The 16,714-nt window shown below is 45.3% G+C and overlaps 1 long non-coding RNA gene across 1 annotated transcript; it reads left to right on the plus strand.

The window, feature by feature from the left end:
- Positions 1-1,952: 1,952 nt before the first annotated feature.
- Positions 1,953-10,799, plus strand: LOC140636345 (uncharacterized). Its single transcript, XR_012033615.1, has 3 exons — positions 1,953-2,072; positions 5,855-5,951; positions 10,504-10,799. It is a non-coding gene; the product is annotated as an uncharacterized lncRNA (long non-coding RNA).
- Positions 10,800-16,714: the final 5,915 nt, after the last annotated feature.

Below are 16,714 nucleotides of genomic sequence, written 5' to 3' on the forward strand. Positions count from 1 at the left end.
ATCCTCCCCTGGATGTAAGGAAAGGGCTGGGTAGTCAGTTGGTTGGGACGTAGGCCTCCATCCCTCTGTGAAGAGGGGGAAACCATAAGCAGTTTCCTTCCCCCGCCTCTGCCCTGTGTGGTCTGAAATGGTACACTCCCGAAGCAACACAATAATAGGTTTTCCACGTCAGTGTTCAATTCCAATTTCCTCTCTGGCCATGTGCCACCCTGAGTCAGCCTGTAATAAGGTCCACATTTTAGATCCTACTTAAAGTCCGTGTTGCAGGGGCTACCAACCATTTGGGAATGTATTAAAAGAAATGGAGCTTTTCTTGAATTGTATCCTGCTGAGCCTGGACACCAGACCTTCCCCACCCCAGTCTTTTTGATGGGGAAGGTGAACACTCCAGGACCTGGGGGTGGGTTGGAGTGGAGTAGGACTGGGAGTTCCAGAAAAGCAGAGGAATTCTTGAGAAAGGAGACACAGATTCAATCTCGAAGCATCTCTCCGTTTATTTAATCTCTCAAGGTTTCAATCAGTCAGCCCTTACCTGAGCAGCTCTGCAGACCAGAAAAATCATATTTCCTCTTGAGTGAATCATTTATTTCCCACAGCCCAGCTGCTACCTCAGAGCCTTCCCCCAAAGTATTGACAGTCTTGAAACAGCCCCTACTTCTTCCAGTCCTTTCTGTCTCACACCTCTCACCCTGGACCACCCCACTCAGAGTTTTCTACCTCTATTATGTGCCTGGCATTGGGGCTGGGAAGGCTCGAGAAAGAAAGTTCCAAATCCACAGGCTTTGCCTCCGAGAATCTGACACAGTAGGAGGATGACAGGTTGCAGGAAGGGGTGGCTGTTCTCACCTTGAGAAGCATTGGAAGGAGGAGAGGTGGCTCCCCCAGTCCTACTGCCTGGGTGGTTATCCTTGCTACCTCACCAAAAGACAGAAGCAAAGAAGGAGGGAGGGGATCTAGAACTTCCCATATGCCTAGCACAGTAAGAGGGATTTTAATATAATGTTAGGTTATTTAATCTTCTTGATTATTATTCTCATTTTTCTAATGAGGAAACTGAACTGGCCCAGGGCCACATGGCTAGTAAGTGTTAGCACAGGATTAATGACAGCACATGCCTGAGTCCAAAGTCTATGGTCTTTCCACTGTACCTCACTGATCAAGTGAGTGGAGGTTTGTTATGCAAATATTAAATACTCATCTCAGAGTCCCTGGGGCTATTTCTCCCAATAACAGATTACAGGGGTCTGAGAAACCACCACGGAGAAGGGGTGGCACTCTTGTTAGCTCACCCAGAGAGCCAGTCCCAAAATGTGTTCTTTTTCTCCCAGGGTATTGGGCCCTGATGGCTTAAGAGACTGGAATACCAAGAAAGAGATGCTCCACGGGGGGACATAGCCGGGGCCTGGCAAAAACATGGGGGCTGCATGCCTCCCTTCCCAGGTCCCCACCGATGCATGCAGGGGCAAATGGAGCTCCTCTTGCTTGTTTCTGTATTCCATCAATACCCAGAACGGACCTTCACACAGCAGGCCAGCTGCAGACAGGAAGACTTCCTTACGCTTCTCCGTTTTATTTCCAAGTGCATGTGTGTATGATCCTGGATTTAATTCTCATGTCACCAGCATAAGTTACATAAGGCGGGTGGTATGCTTCCTTTTTAATCAACATGGTGGTTCTGTGATGAGCCCCCTGGGTCCCTTGTAGGAGAGGATTCATTTTCCCACCTACCAGCCTCTTGAGGATTGGCTCAGCTGAAGAGAGTTCCTTGCCTGAGGGCGCACCCTTCCTAGAGCAGCCCAGAGCCAGGGACAGAGTGACACAGGGACAGACAGGGCAGATCAATTCCATTCTCATATCCCCCTCATAGGGTCGAAGAGGCTTCTGTGGAGACTGTACAGCAGACAGCTCAACTTCTCCCTCAGTCCGCTCCTACTTCTGCTCCTTCCTTCCCCAGGTGCTGAGATCCCAAGAGCATCCCCTGAGAAACCTCCTGCCTGTTAACCTCCAGCTCAGAGTCTTCCTAGGAGCACCCACCCCACCCCTGAGGCCTAAGCAATGAGATGGTATCTGAGGTAATAGAAGGAGGCCCACATGGAGGGAGCATCAGGGGTCCTCTTATGTGTTCCATTTTGCCACTAACAGGCTATGTGACCTTGGAGAAGCTGTTTGGCTCTGGGCCTCAGTTTCCCCATCTGTACCAGGAGAAGAGTTTGGACGAGTTTTTAGATCATCTGACTTACAGGAGAAATGCGATTGGAACCCACAACTTCAATGTCCCCACCCCTGGATCTCCTGTCAATCCTGACTTTGTAGTGGAGTTCTGGGTATGGTCCCTGGGACTCTTAGAGCAATTGCCTTCCTGGCCTAAGCTGAAAGCTCAGGAAATCATTCTCCAAGATTTGCCAGCACCACCTTTTCACTTCCTGTCACTGGAGATCCTCACCAGGATGGGAGAGCTTTATTCTTCCACAACTTCTACTGGCTTGGCATTTCACTCACCAAGGGGACTGTGTCAAAGCCCACTCACTGTCCCCCAGTTGCCCCAAAGTCTGGTGTCATCCTTTCTCTATCTGACAAGGTGAAGAAGGTGCTGGGTGCCAGGAAGAGGCGGGATACTGTTCTGTATCACATACGGATACATTTGTACCTGGGAGTGTGGGATGTGGGTATGGATATATGTGGTAATGAGACTCCATATGCCAGGCACCAGATCTACTCCCACCTCCCCCATGCCCTTCTCTGTGGTGCCCTTCACCCAGCTACCAGATTGCTCCAGCCCACAGACATCTCCAGCAGCCTGCAGAAATGGAACTGTTCTGCTTCTTGATGTCTAATCACTGACCTGTGTTCCCATGATGGAGGCCCCACTTCCCTGTCCCATTAAGGGCCCATGATGCCTTCTCACTTCCCCTTCCCTCCAGGACCAGCTGGGTACTGGCCACCTGACCTTTAGCCCTTGGCTTGTTTTTTACAACTTGAGCATGACCAATAGATTAGAGAATTACACATGGTTGGCAATACCCTAAAAGCCCATATTGCAAACTGACCATGCAAAATGATCAGCCTGCAAGCAGAACATCTGTGAGCAGCTCAGGATGACAGGCACCAGGCTTTGGCAAGACTCCCTGAATGCAGAGACCGGCCCCTCCGTAGGCCTCATGTGGCTCCTTGGAGTCTTTGACTAAAACGCACAAATCAAGATGGGGCACTGCTGGATCTTTCCTCAGCACTTCTGCTCTTGGCCTCTAGGCATATTGCAGTTGACTCCTTTTATGAGACCTGTGGTACAAGTCCTATCTCCTTCACCAGGCAGGGGTGCTTCAGAGGACAGAAGGATCTTATTAGACCAAGGGTTGCTGGGGGAAAAGGGTGTGCCTCCCCTCCCAAACTGGAGCTGAGGGCAGTGCTCTGTCTCCCCCCCTCAGACTGGGGCTCCCTGGGGGCAGGGCTGTGTCTCCCCTCAGACTGGGGCTCCCTGGGAACAGGCTGTGTCTCCCCTCAGACTGGGGCTCCCTGGGGCAGGGCTGTGTCCCCCCTCACACTGGGGCTCCCTGGGGGCAGGGATGTGTCTCCCCTCAGACTGGGGGTCCACGAGGCAGGACAGGAAGCTGGGTGTGGGGGTTTCTGCTGGGAAGCCAGATGGGCAGGAGGACCACTATGGAGGGTACAGTCCTAATTGAGGAGACAGGCTCTGAACACATGTAAGCATGCCCATATTATGAAAGGTGAGTATGGGTCCCATGTGTCCTGTGACAAAGGAACCTAAAGACATGACAGGGGTGGGTTCAGTTAAATAAACATTTTATCTCTAGTAAAATAGCCAGGCTGCTCCATAGAGATGGAATCCTTCTATTGATTTACCTGAAAATGGCCATTGAATTCTGTCTCACGGTCTCCCTTACCCCCACCCACAAGCACACCTACCCCTCATCCCGGGTAGCCCCTTTCCTCTATAGAACCTGGCTATCAAACAGTTAGCTAGAAACCATTTGGCAGGCCAGAGGCCCAGGAACACCCAGAAAATGCCTGTCATCCTTTCCAGCCATGTTCCTGCAGCTTTCCTCTGGAACTCTGAGGATTTCTTCCTAAGACATTGGGATCATTCCCCTTTATTTCCCTCATGTGTGACCTCTCCACAATAGGTCACCTGTCCTTCAGTGTGTAAACTATCTTCTGGTCAGGAGGAACCCGTGGGGCACACGTCACCTGTGAGGAAGCTGCAGAAGGAGATGAGCCCCTGAATCTAGCTTTGCCCACAGTACTCAGACATGGGGACTGGCTCACCTCCTAGTGTTAGCCAGGTCTCACTGTCCTAGTTCAAAGCCAGGGTCTCTGTTCTGCTCCCCTGCTCCTGAAGAAACAGGTTCATCTTAGATTCTGCTCTCTATGTCTTACCCTTCATTCCATGAGCCCTCACTCCTGACACCGTGAATGGAGCATGCTCACTTCCTGCCTACCCTTGGGAGTGTCCTCATGATATTTTCTCCTTCCCATGGACCAGCTTCTTCAACTCTGTAGCTTATACTCTAGTTAACCTTCGTTTCTAGATCAACTCATTTTCAACATTTCCTAATTTCTCTTACAAGTTTTGTCCCTGTTGACAAACAATAAAGTCAGCTAGGGAAACGGATGAAAAAGCCACATGCAGAGTTGAGGTCTATATAGTATCCTGGCACTGGTGACAGTAGGATACAGCTACCTCCGCTAGGCCCAAAGGGGCGATGGGATAGAGAGGACACAGAAAGGCAGACAGCAACTGTAGGGAAAGGACTGCAGACAGGATTTGCAATCTTTAGTGTGCCACCCATCACAGCAACCTAGCAGGGAGGGGTGCCAGATAATAAAGATCTCATCTCACTTTCCACCTGTTCTCTGATCACCAGGCCTAATAGGAAGCCTGAGGGCGAGAACCCATTGATAACAGGTCAGCCTCTCCAGGGGCAGAGCAGTAGGGAGAGGGGCAGAGAGTAGGCCTGTACACACAGAGGAAGAGATCGGGGCAGGTTTATTTCTTCCAGTCCTTTCCTAGGTCTGGGATGCAGTGTGGTCTCTGGGGCCAGTCATTAAATGTATTCTTCTCTCTCTGCTGACTGTGGCAGAACTTCTCCCATCTGCTAAGCCCTGTGGCAGACCTCGGTACATAGAGATAAGACTCTAGTCCTGCTCTCCTGGAGCACAGAGCAATTTCCCTCCCATCGTAGGGCTCCAGCTGCACAGTTTGCTAAATGAGGAGTAGAAGGGAAAATTAACTTATGGACTCGAACCTGCTAATCATAACCATCAAACACAGATCAGCACTTTGCTACATGCTTTTCCATATGTTATTTCATTACTCTTCTCCGTGACTTCATACTCACCATTTCCATTGTCCTGCAGAAGGAGAGGACACAGCTCAAAGAGGTTATGTGATTTGCTCATGATCGCACAGCTAATAAGCAGCAGAAGCTCCACCACCAAAGAATGTTCTCCCTTCTGTGTTGTCTCGGCCCCATCATCTGCCATTTGTGGGACCTGTCTCACTTTCTACCCTGCGCTACCATGATTTGGGCTCAGGCTTTACCTCTCAATCCACGGGCCACATGAGTGACTTGCTTTGTGTGTCCCACTATGCTCAGAACAGAGCATAGAGTCTATCAGCAACGAGACCCAAAATACCCCTAAGCCCTGCTGAGACCAGTCAGTGAAAATCTTGGTTGAACTTGGCATGGGAAACTGGGAGTCCCTGGCTTTTGCTGGCATAACACTTGGCAGTGATCATATTCAGGCTGGTATGTACTGAGTGGGCAGGTCTTGGGCATGGTAGTTTACAAAAATTATTAAATAGTTCAGAGATCTTTCCATGCTTCTTTTACAGATGAGGAAAGCAGGCTGATCACTCAGCCATTAGAAACGATGAATGCCCACCATTTGCTTCAAAGTGGATGGAACTGGAGGGTATTATGCTGAGTGAAGTAAGTCCATCAGAGAAGGACAAACATTATATGGTTTCATTCATTCAGGGAATATAAAAAGTAGTGAAAGAGATTAAAGGGGAAAGGAGAGGAAATGAGTGGGAAATACCAGAGAGGGTGATAGAACATGAGAGACTCCTAACTCTGGGAAACGAACAAGGGGTGGTGGAAGGGGAGGTGGGCGGGGGGTTGGGGTAACTGGGTGATGGGCACTGAGGGTGGCACTTGATGGGATGATCACTGAGTGTTATATGTTGGCAAATCGAACTCCAATAAAAAAAATACAAAAAAAAAAAAAAAAAAAAAAAAAAAGGAAAGCAGGTTCTAAGAGATTAAATGTAAGGCTGGGCATCCGGCAAGTGACAGACCTAGGATTTGAACCCCTGACCTATTTCTCAGGCCTTGGCTCTTTCCATACTACCAGGCCTCCCCCTGGTGGTAAAGGATTCTTCCCTTGAGATGCAGAAGGATTTCTAAGTGACCCATTACCTTCCTTCTCTCCTCCCACACACCCCACACACCCCATCCCACCTCACCAGGTTATTTCTATGTCCACTGGACTCTGGTGGGCTGAGTCTCACTGGAGAAGAAGTCACAGTAAAGAACCAAGGAGGAAATAAATACCTGGAAAGAATTCTGTGGGAATTCCTTGAAGTATTGGCTACCCTCCCATTATCTTCCCTTTCTTTCTGTCTGATTTTTCTGGTATTCTGGAGACACACAAATTTTCACAGCCCGCACCCTGGAGAGCAGACCCTGGGACCGCACACGTGGCTGGCACTTCAAAGGCACTGCCATTCTGTCCCTTTGTGGGCAAATAAAAACAAAATGCTGCTGTTAAAAAACAAGTCCATTTCACATTTCATTTTGCTTGAGAAAATGGGAATTGCTGAAGAGAGGCATGGAGGTCAAGTTTTGCACAGAGTCCCAGGCACTACCTGACCCAGCCAACTCCCATGGTCCCATTGATTGCTTGGTAGTCACTCATTTTTCTTCCCACGCCTGGCCCGGAGTACCCGCGAACACAGGCCCACTCGTATCTACACACTATCTCCGTTTTACCTACACGCCAGAGTTCCCAGAGCACAATAGCCAAATGGAGATGACTTGCTAAATCCTAGTACCTTGGCCCAGCCTCTAGACACCCATTTCTAATCACATCTTCAAGCCTTGAACGAGCCATAGCCATAAAAGAAGGGAAGCCATTCATTTATACTGTACCGAATTTCAATTTTTCTGAGGTTCCCACACAATCATCTTTTATGAGCTATAGTAAAACCACATGTTTATACAGTCTCTCTCCCTAAGTCCCAAACATTTTAGCAACATTATCTTATGTAACACCTGGGGTTTGAGAAACAGGGCCTGAACAGCCAGGCATCACTTATGCAAACAGTTTTGAATTTTCCAGATGTATCCATTTCCCTTCGAGTTAGCAAAAAGCTTATTTGGAAGACATTGTCTCTCCCCCTGCCCACCACCCCCAATCCCTTCCCCTCCACCTGCAGGTAATATTTGCTTCTAAAAAGAATCTCTGCCTTTGCAATAACATGGAAGCTATTTTTCTGATTTGTTTTGCAATTCCTGTTGAATATCTTTATCTACATCTCTGTTATAGAGCAGCAGGGTATTGCCTAAAATTAAACCACAGAGTCCCTGCTTTTCTCCCTCCTTCTCCTGCTCAAAATTTGGGATCCACGGTTAGTTAACTCTTTTGTGCTGTTTATGTCCTGTATTATTTTAGCTACCAGTCCCCTTCACTAGTTGTACAAAGTGGTTTCTGCATCCCCTTTCATTTCCTAATGCTGCCATCCTACTCAGACTTGCAAATTCACTGTTGGGCTGTTTCATCTGGCTCTCCACAAGTTGCCTGCTTTAATATATCTGGCATATTCTAGCCTCCTAAATCTTTGGATTCTCTCCTCTGCCAAAATACTGCTCATGGCTGCCCATTGTGTGTGTGTGTGTGTGTGTGTGTGTGTGTGTGTGTGTAAAGTTTTACTGGAAAACACAGCCATGCCTATTTACTTACACTGTCTATGGCTACTTTTGACAGAGTTCAAAGCCTCAATTATTTACCATCTGGTCTTTCACAAAGTTTGTGGACGGCTGGTATAGGGACTAAAGCCTGTATTCCTGAGGCACATACATGGGATTCTGTAGCACCTGGTCTGCACTAGCCTTTCTCACCTTGCTTATGCACAGGTCCTCCACACAGCCCCATACAGTATCTGTCTCAGCTCCGTGGGCCCTTTAACCAGCCTATTTCATGCCCCGCTACTCCCATCCATGCATTACTTCCGCCGCCTGGAGTTCTCTTCCATGCTCCCAAGCTCCTGGCAAATGCCAACCAGTCATCCAAAATTCAGCTCAAGGCAAGACTGTTCAATGATGCCATCTCTGCACCACAGCCCACCTCCTGTACCTCCTCTCCATGAATTCAATGCTCCTGTTTCTATGCCCCATTAAACTCTTACATATATTTCCCACAACTTCTGCTCATATGTCTTTCTCTCTCTTTAGATCATAAGTTCCTGGAGAGCAAATATTGTGTCTTAATCATTTTTGTATCTTAAAATATAGTAGATACTCAATGTGTGTTGAGTGAACAAATGAATGAATGAAAAAACACATCCAAACCCCCAAAAGACAAATACAGTACTTAGAAAATAAAAAAATAAAAAGTAAATTAAAAAAATATAGTACTTAGAAAGTGAGAAGTTTTTGGAGACTGACCAAGCAGGAGAGAGTAGAGACTGCAATAGTCTGAGATAGTAGTTTATTTAAGAGGTTTTTTTCCCCTGAATTAGAAAGGTCTTTTCTTGTAACTCCTAGGAGCCCTCAAGTAATGCTTTATCATGTTAAACAGTGGGGGGCAAGCACTTAATTAAAATGTGCCTGGGATGAAAAAGGAAAGAAGGAGGGAAGGAAGGAAGAAGTACTGCTCTTCATTGTACCTCACTGAATACTTTCTGGATATTTCTAATACCAGCCAGGGAAAGCCATCCATATTCAAAGTGTTTTTCAGGGGCATTAATCTGGCAGTAGTGGTGATGTGAGATGGATCAGTGAAGAAGAAGCTGAATTTGGAGAGATCTGAATTAGGAGGCTCATCCAAATGTCTGGGCTGATCCAGGGATGCACCCATGGGACCCAGAGATGGGTTCAGGGAGCTCGCTTTTAGTGAGAAAATCTGGAGACTAAATCCAAGGTCTTTCAGAGTAAAGCTGAGATTTTACTAACCCTCACCTGATGCCATAGTTACAGGGAGAATTTTGGAAATGGCAGGTGGTAGCAGGTGGTAAAGGAAGAGGGGGAAGGAAAGTGACAAAGCTTGGGTTTCTGGAAACTTCTCCATCCATGCCTTCATTTTCTTCCCCACCCCAAGCTCTTCTCCAGAGTGGGTCTGATCCTCACACCTAAGTCCATCCCTCACCTTCCAGACTATCGTGTGAACTGCAGAGCCCAGAATCCAGTCTGACCCTGCTCTTTCATTCCTTCAAAAAGTACTCCTGAGTGTGATGTCTAGTCTCTTCAGTCCTCCAGGACACACAAAAATCAGGAGAAAAAAGGCACATATGTGCATCAGTAGGACATGACCTGTTGAAGCTGCTCAATAAAGTGGAAGGAACCAGACCTACTTATGGTCAAATCCCACTGTGAGAATCTGTAGTCCTGTGACATTGAGCAAAGTTTCTCTCAATTTTCTGATATATAATATTAAAGGATACTTTTTAAAGATTTTATTTATTTACTCATGAGAGATACAGAGTGAGAGAGAGAGAGAGAGAGGCAGAGACACAGGCAGAGGGAGAAGCAGGCTCCATGCAGGGAGCCTGATGTGGGACTGGATCCCGGGTCTCCAGGATCACACCCTGGGCTGAAGGCAGGCACTAAACCGCTGAGCCACCCAGGCTGCCCTAAGATTTGTTTTTTTTTTTTTTTAAAGATTTTATTTATTTATTCATAGAGACACAGCTAGAGAGAGAGAGAAGCAAAGACACAGGCAGAGGAAGAAGCAGGCTCCATGCAGGGAGCCTGATGTGGGACTGGATCCCGGGTCTCCAGGATCACACCCTGGGCTGAAGGCGGTGCTAAACCGCTGAGCCACCCAGGCTGCCCTAAAGGATACTTTTTTAAAGTTAAAATGATGACTTCTATATGAACATTTAACTCATTAGCTAATGAAGGATATTATTTAACTCATTAGTTAATGAGGGAACTACTAAGATATGACAACAGGTTGAAGGGAGAAGTCAAAAAACACCTATATATGGGCAATCAGGAACATGGAAATAAATTTACAAATATCTGCAAACTAGTCAATAACCTTTAGGTAATAATCAGGTGCATTTCCACCAAACATGCTTATTTGTATTTCTGATGCCAAGATCATTTGCATTACCATCAGTTTCCTAGGATTTACGGATTGTAAATAACTAAAAGACAATGAAATGCACAGACCCTACAGAATCAGATAAGCCAGCAGATTGCACTCCAGAGAATACCCAACAGTCATCTTTTTATTGTTTTTTTTTTTTTCTCATTTCAGTCTTTCACAGATTTTCCCAACAGAAATATGAGGATATTACCTGAGGTAATATATTTGAAACTCCCAGCACAGTTGTTGGCACATCATGGGGCCACTCCATGACTGGAAATGTCCTTCTTCATTTTTTCATCTAATAAAAATCACAGAGAGAGATTTCCTTGGAGACAAGTGTCACAAGAGAAATGTATATATAACAAAGGCTCCAGGATTCAGAGGTGAGATTTCTTACCTCTGACTGAGAAAGTGTTTCTGGTAGAAGGGGTAGCACTGGTCCCCAGGTAAGATAGCCACAAAGGCTGTGCTGGATTTCCTCCCTCATTTTATAGCACACACACTACGGCTACTCCCATAGTCTCAAGTGTGACTTACAACTCAGTGAAGTGTACTACCCAGTACTGTAGTCATTCTTATGTTACAGAAGAAGGAAATGATTCAGGGATTAAATAACTTTGCTCATGTTCATGGCTGGTAGGTGGCAGAGCCAGCACTGAACAGAATCTCATGTTTCTGAAGACTTTGGGAAAAATTTTTACATCCAAGACCCTCCCGTCTCCTGAAGGCCTGAGTTTATTGCTTTCTCTCTGTGCTAGAAATCTGTGAATCAAACTCAGCCTTTCTTGAATGGGCAGGTTTAAGCAAGTATTAAGTTTTATACTAAAGATTATTAATCTATTATAGTGATTTTATCAGCCTGTGAAATAACTGTCTATATAATGTAAGTTTCCTAGCTCACTCTCTAAACCAAATCCACAAGCATTCCATGGATACTGGTACTGCTGGGTTCAGGGCCCCCTGAATGCACAAGGGCAGTCCCAGGGGATAGCTCCATGGGGGGACAGTTTTCTCCTGCAGACAGAACCCATCCCAGACAAAGGACAGAGCAGGGACAGTTGCCTGCAATGATCACAGCCCTACCCCAGCCCCTGCACTCTTCTCCATACCGAGAATTGAATCCTTCTCCACCAAGAGCCCCTGGCTGTGACCTTCCCTTTACCCTGGAGAGCAGAGGGATCCCAGACTCAGAACAACTCCCAGGAGTAGCCTCATAATAGATGTTTCTGCTTTGCCTCTTGCCCCTCTTCAGCCACAGCCAATTAATATGGGAGTCACATCGTGCCACTTTCTGCTCAGAAAAATCCAGTGGCTTTCTGTTGCAGATGGAGTTTTCTGGACCAGACTGAGCATGGCAATTTAGTGTGCAGGATGTGTATTAGGGAGTGCCTTAGGGATTGACAACTTTAGGGAAGGAAAATTGAGTGAAGGGAGAAGTTAAGCTGCAATGCAAGTTTACCTGGTGACAGCTTCAGTCATTCCCAGGAGGATTCTGGACAACTCTCTTCAGGAACTTGCCACATTTCCATATCATCCTCCTGTGACTTCCACCTCCTCCATCACAAGAGGAAAAGATACAGATACAAGGGTCCTCCCTCAGCTGGTCTTCCTCCTTCTCATTACCCCAGGCCTCTGTCGCACAACAGACAGGACAATGTGGCTCTTGTCTCATTAATTCTCTGATTTCATGTCTCCGTGTCAATTAAATGTTTCCATATTCCTATCCCACCGCTTGAGGAACAATATTAGTTCAATGTATTAAGAGGAAAGTAATTAAATATTTGTTCTGGGGTAATTGTATATAAATTGCATGACAATTGAGCTGGTGATGTAATTAGTGAATCTTAATTGGAGGCTCTTTACAATCAATGTTTAATTTACTAACAACTGTTTTGGCTTAAGAGCAAATTAAAGGCTTGTCATTGGCTTTCCACACCCATTTCCGGCAGAGCCAGCATACTTTCTGGCCACAGTAGTGAAGACTTGTCTGCGATCAGCTGGCTGTATATGATCTCCCAGAAATCTTGGACCCTCTTTGGAACCCAATTTTATTATCTGCAAAATGGGAACATTGCAAAGACTTGTATTAACAACTAACATGCATTAAGCATCTATTACCAGTTGGATACTGTTCTAAGCACACATGGGCAGCTCATTACGTGTGGACAACTCATTTAGTCCCAACAACAACCCTATAATTAAGTGCTATCTTTATCATCTCCATTTTGCAGAAGAGGAAACTGAAACACAGAGTAGTTTGTCTATGGGGCAGAGAAAGAGGGATTGGCTCCAGAGAGCGTCCTGCCATCAGATATGGCTTACTATCTCTCATTAAAATATCTAGCTTCTCCTTTGGCTCAAAGGGACTGTGAGCCTTAGTCCTCCGGACATCCAAATCCTTCCATCTCATTGTCATTACTTTTCCCTCCCAGGCAAAAGCCCTCTCTATAGTTGAACTCTTGGCTTTGACCTTTTCTGATTTGTTACCAACACCAGTGAGAAAGTGAGAATGGATTTCAATTCCAAATGTAACTGGAGGCTATAAAATGGCAACTCTCAGGCATGCACCCTCAGAAAAATGGAATTTAAAAACTTAAAGTCTGGTTTCCCATAAATGTCTGATTTCCAGAAGACAGAGACAGAAACACATCTCTTAACCAATAAACATATACCAAGAATCTCTCCCCATCCCTAAGCCAATGAATTTACTGTTGGATTCTGGCTGGATTTCCCCCTTTGTACTCCTTGTCCATACATATAGACTTCTCCAAACCCCCAGAAGACTTACTTGCTTGGGGTGCCTGGGTGGTGCAGTTGGTTAAGTGTCTGGCTCTTGGTTTTGGCTCAGTTCATGGACTCACCAAATTATGCTGTGGTAACAGCCCCATATCCAAATAACTTAACGACAGAGGTTAATTTCTCACTCGTGTTCCATGTCCAGTGTGGGAATTGTAAACAAATGTTTTGCCTTCTTCTCTGGACTTCCAACTGTCCACTATGGCTCTACTCTAGACCATCTTTACTTTAGAACCCAAGCTGTCAGGAGCCCAATATCATTGGACACAAAAAGTGAAAAGAGAAACAGCAGATCAAGAGCTGGTTCTTAAAGCTACTGCTCAGAAGTACTGTAACACATGAGATTCTAACTCATGTTTTATGGCTAAAGCAAGTCACACAGCAACTCCAGAGTTCAACAGAGTGGGATTTCTATTCTACTACACTTCCTCCACTCTACATCCTTGCTTTCTGCCTTGAGCTAATTCTTCATGGCCACTAGACTCCTGAGTGCTGCTCCTGGGTATAAAATCCTTCTTATTAGAATACTGTCTCGAAGGTCTCGGGAAATAGCCCATTGTGATTACCTGAAGTCCAGAAAAATAAAGCAAAATATTTCTTTACGATTCATAGCATCTCTCTACATGATATCTCAATGTCCTTCTCCCCTGGCCTCCTTCCTGCCCCCAAATTTCTGGCTCCATCTTGCCAGGCCCTGCATAAATAAGGCTAAGAAAATGCCACCAGTTCTCCCTTCATCTTGTAAGTGTTACAGTCTCCTTTGGGAGCTGACTCTGGGCTCCATTTTTTCCTCCCTGTGTCCTTCCTCTCTGTCTGGGAGAAATGGAAGGCAGAATGGAAGGGGACATAGGGCTTCTGTTCCTGCCCCAGTTTGGCCACTAACCAAAGCTGTCAGCATCACCAGGAGTAATTTTAGTCTACCTTGCCTACTGCTTTATCCTAGTACCCAGCCTGGCTCATAGTAGGTACTAAATTAGAATAAATAAATATCTGAATGAATGGATGGATGGATGGACTTCCCCTCTAAAATGCTCTCCAAGGATCCTCTCAATTCTGAGGTTCCATGATTCTATGTGATTCTATAAAATTCTCACTTCCAGACTGTCTTTTGGGACTGATAGGGCAGAGATACCAAATCAAAGAGCAGTAAATGTGCAAGTGATTTTATACCTAATTGACAAATCAAATGTAGATAAATCACTAGGACCAGATGGCACTTGCCCCGAGAGTACTGAAGGAACTCAAGGGTGAAATTGGAGAATTGTTGGCCAAAATGTGTAAGTGGTTGTTACAAAGAGATGTGGTGCCAGAGACTTAGAGAGGGTGGCTGTGCCACCACAGAGGACCCTGGGAACTGTTGAACAGTGAGACTGACCATGAAACCAGGTAGGTTATCCAAACTTAGAATAAAGAGTAGCAACATTAGCCAAAGCTAGATGCCAGTGAAGAAGGCTACGTGGTTCTATAAGAGGAAATCATTCCTGGCTAAATCTAGAATTATGTGTGAAGACGCATATGGTTAGTGGCAAAGGGTAGCCAGTGGAGGAAATTATTCTGTCTCTCAGAATTATATGCTAAAGTCTATAAAAAAATGAAAAAGTGATTCATCCAAGATCAGGTATCTTAGGAAAAATTCTGATTTAATATAGGAAACTGAATGGAACTAATAATGATTTATAATTTCAAAGGCTTTTCAGCTTCTGAAAGATACTCTTGAAAAGTTGATCTTACAACAACCTTGTGAAATTGGTAGAACATCTTTTATTAGCTGTCATTTGAGAAGTGACATAGAAAATAAATGACTTGTCTGAGTCACACAGTCAGTCAGTAGAAGGTCTTACAAGCAGAATGCAGGTTTCCTAAAGCCCAAGGATGTTTTTTTTTTTTTTTAAACAAGGTATTTTAGAGCTTGATACCCACAGATTATTCTTATTTATCATGTAGCAGGTATATCAGTTTTCCATTGCTTAATGCTATAGAACAACCTCAGAAACTTAGTGGTGTATAACAATAAGCATCAATTGTTTATATAATATATGGGATCAACTGTAGGTGGGTTGCTTTGTTCATATGTCTGGGAACCCACTGGAGGTCAATTAGGCTAGGCTCAGCTGATTCAGCTCTGCTCTGCTCTGCTCCATATATTTCTCATCCTCCTTCTAGAACCAGCAGGCTTGCCTGGGCATGTTCTCAAAGGCTCAAGAACATAGGTGGAAATACACAGGCTTCTTACGTTCTAGGCTTGGATCTAGGTGTGCTCACCATCCTGTCTGCCTCATTCTCTTGACTAAAGCATGCTACCTGGCCAATCCCAGAGTCAAGGGGTGGATCAGGTTATCCTGCCCATGGAGGGAGATCCCCACAATGTTCCCTGGCAGAGGATGAAGAGTTAGGGCTATTATTGCAATCAACCACAGAAGGCAACTCCAGTATCATTTCTGAGTTTGTAAATGACTAAGCTATAAGTGAAAGTTAAATGCTAAGCAGACGGAGTTAAATACTGTTCAAGGATTTGGGCACTAGATAGAAAAAGGACAGAAAACTTTAGTAGGAGTAAACCTGTTAGGATTATGTCCTGCTGAAAGTGACAGAACGACCCTAAATAACTGACATAAACATGATGGAATCTTAATTGTGTCTCGTGTAAACATGGAAGTGAGCATCCTATGCTAGCATGGAGTGCTAATGTGGTGACTCTACTTCATAAAGTTTTTTAAGCCCCCTTGGGTCCTTTGTCACACCATCCCTAGGGTGAAAAATACCAGGACAACAATGCTCACATCTCCATAAAGTTACTTACCATTTGAAACAGCCAAAGCAGCAAGAAAATGCCTTTGTCTCATTGCCACCTTCCAAACTTCACATGAATGCATCTAGTATGTGTGGGCAGGGGATGTGGGCACCAAATTTGTATCCAGAATCCTAACTGCAGGGAGTCTAGGAAAAGTCATTCTAAGATTTCTACCCTTTGCAGTAAAGGAAAATACTAGAAATTGAGAATGAATGCTGAGGGCCAATGGTCTGCATGCATCATACTTTGTAAAAAAAAAAAAAAAAAAAAAAAAGACCTTCCAAGAGGAGAAAAATGTATTTCAAAGGATGGGGTTACAAAAGAGTATCATGGTGCTATAGACTGGATGTTAGTGTCCCCTCAAAGTTCTATGCAGAGCCCTACCCCCAATGTGATGGTATTGGGAAGTGAGACTTTTGCAAGGTGTTAGGTCATGAGTGCAGAGCCCTCGTGAAGGGGATTGGTGCTTTTATATAAGAGTCTCCAGAGAGCTCCTTCATCCCTTCCCACCATGGGTGATCACAGGGAAAAGATGGTCCTCTGTGCACCAGGAAGTTCTCACCAGACACCAAATCTGTAGGGATCTTGATCTTGGACTTCTGGCCTCCACAACTGACAGAAATAAATGTCTGTTGTTTATAAGCCACCCAGGCTATGAAATTTTTGTTACAGCAACCCTAAGGGACTAAGATGCATAGGTTTGAAGAATCATGGCCCCTTGGCAAGACTGTAAAGTCCCCAGGGTTCAAACAACTAGTGTGTTTTCTACCCCTCTCCTCTCATCATCTCACC

This window comes from Canis lupus, chromosome 7, assembly GCF_048164855.1.
Source record: "Canis lupus baileyi chromosome 7, mCanLup2.hap1, whole genome shotgun sequence".
Lineage (NCBI taxonomy): Eukaryota > Metazoa > Chordata > Mammalia > Carnivora > Canidae > Canis > Canis lupus.